This window comes from Aplysia californica, unplaced genomic scaffold, assembly GCF_000002075.1.
Source record: "Aplysia californica isolate F4 #8 unplaced genomic scaffold, AplCal3.0 scaffold00290, whole genome shotgun sequence".
Taxonomy (NCBI): Eukaryota; Metazoa; Mollusca; class Gastropoda; order Aplysiida; family Aplysiidae; genus Aplysia; species Aplysia californica.
The window spans coordinates 466,267-468,793 of NW_004797560.1; the positions used below are offsets into that span (position 1 = coordinate 466,267).

At 41.2% G+C, this 2,527-nt stretch overlaps 1 long non-coding RNA gene across 1 annotated transcript in view; it reads left to right on the top strand.

Annotated features, from left to right (window-relative positions):
* The first annotated feature begins 1,679 nt into the window (after window positions 1-1,679).
* LOC118477914 overlaps window positions 1,680-2,527 on the top strand; it is a 19,769-nt gene continuing 18,921 nt past the window's right edge. Inside the window, exon 1 of the long non-coding RNA XR_004858690.1 lies at window positions 1,680-2,158. This is a non-coding gene — a long non-coding RNA (uncharacterized LOC118477914). The remainder of the gene's footprint in view (window positions 2,159-2,527) is intronic.

Genomic DNA, 2,527 nt, shown 5'->3' on the forward strand with positions numbered 1-2,527 from the left:
GACGAGAACCATGAATGGACAACATTAAAACGTGGACTGCCCTGTGTTTAAATCTTGCAGAATTTGCAACGCCACCTCGCGGCTGTGAAGAATGGATGGTCCTTTCGCTTCAATCTCTGATGACACATCCCGTGAAGCGAAATACACAGCAATCAATTATTGTTTAGAGTATATCCACATTCAACAACAATTCTATGTGTTTTACTTTCTAAATACATGGATTACTTGAATGTAGAACTGGGGTCTTAGGAAGACAGAGTGCACCATGCTTCCTCGCCCCTCTTCATGAGGGTCCATTTAAGTGTGGGCAGGCTAATTGTCTATACCATAAGCTGGTTGTTGTAGCGTCTGATGGGGTCACGCAGTCTGCTCCTCTTACGTTTACCAGGCTGCACTCCTTTCGGAATCACCGCCTCCTTTGTGAAGGAGTCCTCTGCACGACTGCTGGCTAGGTGTTCTCGGACAAGGGCTTCTACAGTTGGTGGGTCAAAGATAAGCTTTTACTTTCTATATACATGGATTACCCCAGGTGAGAGGGGGAAAATGTATTCTATATAACTACAGTCTGTTTATGCAATTATCTTTGCGGTATCGAAGAAATTACGGTTTAGGGGGTTCACTGGTTTAGAGGTTAAGGTGTTCACCTCTCATTCAATAGGGCCCGGGTTCGAATCCGGATAGCGGCGAAACATTTTCTTCTCTAAAATTTTCTCCTCCCACCCTCTTTCCTACTCTCTAACGATGTTTTGTCGTCTGCTTTCGTCTCCAGGTTCTGCCCCCACCCCCTCATCTACTTTTCCCCCCTCCTCCGAGCTCCTGGCTCTTTCTGCAGCCTTTCTACTGCTTGGCTCCTCCTTACTGCTGTCTTTCAGCCACACTCCCTATCTTAAGGTAGGTAAGATCGAACACCTAGCCTTCTCGTATTAGGGAGAAATCTGTTGTGCAAGTTGCGCTCGTTAAAGATCCCTTGGTGGTGCAAAATCGATAATAGAAGGCTTCGGCCCCTACCCGGGCAAAATTCAAAATTTCCTATCACTGAAAATGGTAAATGTGTCCCGCGCGCTCATATGACCATGCAGTTACAAGGGCCATAAAACACTTACCAAAAATTGATTTTATCACGGTACTAATTTATTTTTTTTACAGAAACACATGGACACAGTGAAGGCCACGTATTGCCGAGTTCTAGTTGTCACAATGAAATGGTGCTATGTTCTAAGCGTGTATCTGGAAGAAGTGTAATGTGACAACTTGTTCTGTGTTCCAAAACCACAGCCGATGTCGATCTGGAGATCCTTGAATAAAATCAGGAGTCAGCACGCATTGCTTTATATAGCCTGTTATCTTGGTAAAATCAAGCTTGATCAGAATGAAGAAATCGAAGAACCCGACATTTTTATGACTGTTCTGGAAATTTTATTCAACTTTTCAGCTTATTTCTAGTTGTTTATTTATTTAATTTTTGTACTTTATTTCTTTTTGGGGGGGGGTATTTTTATAATTTATATGTTTATTTATTTCATTGCATTTTATTCCATTGCATTTTAAGAATTTTATTTCATGTATTTAGAATCTATTTTTAAAATATTTCTTTATTCATTTTAATTTGTGTATTTTTTTATTTTATTTTATTTTTTATTTTTATTTTTTTTTGGGGGGGGGACTCAATACCTGTCCATTTAAAAACACATTTCTGCGTGGGTTTTACAGGGAAAAAATGTTGATCAAAGACACACAAATTGTCAGCCACCAAAGTCAGGATGCTATTTTCACGATACGACAGATGGGTACCACCTCACCCTATCAATATTATGATCGGATCTGCCGACCGTGTGCCAGGGGAAACAACTGTCGATTTATAACAGATATGATAGTAATCTGTTGATTCATTCCCTTGGTTAGGGATTCCAGCCTCGGTCGAACCAGTTCTGACGCCCACCTGCCCAACATAACCACCTGTACAACCACTTCCCACTTCCCCATTTTCTTTTTTAAAGACACTGTCCAATAGGACAGCTTATTTTCAGATTACCCTTTTCTCTCCTTGACAGCAATGGTGTAGATGGCCTCGTGGTTAGGCTTCGAGACCCATAATCGTGAGATTGCAGGTTGCGGAGTTCGAGCCCCAGCTCGGTCCGACGTTGTGTCATTGGAAAAGGTAATTTACAAATATTTCTCATTTGTTTCGGTCCTTTCGTAGATGGACGTTAAACTCGGAGCTGTCGCCTCTTAAACAGAGTGATGGTTTGATAGGGGCTTTAAACCTACACCATTTCAACATGTTTATTCCTTGACAATGGGTGGTCCTCTTGAGCAGGTTCTGACATATTATGCATTTGTTTACTAAGTCTCATTTACGTGTTATATTGTTGGCGGGACAATTACCAGGTCATAATATGACAGGGGGGACTTGACATTCGCCTCAGGCAAAAATATTTGTAGAAAATGGATAGAGAGAAATAAATGAGTTGTGTATTACATTTGTATAACCATAACCGAACAAAACATCTGCTTGCTTTGTTGGGGG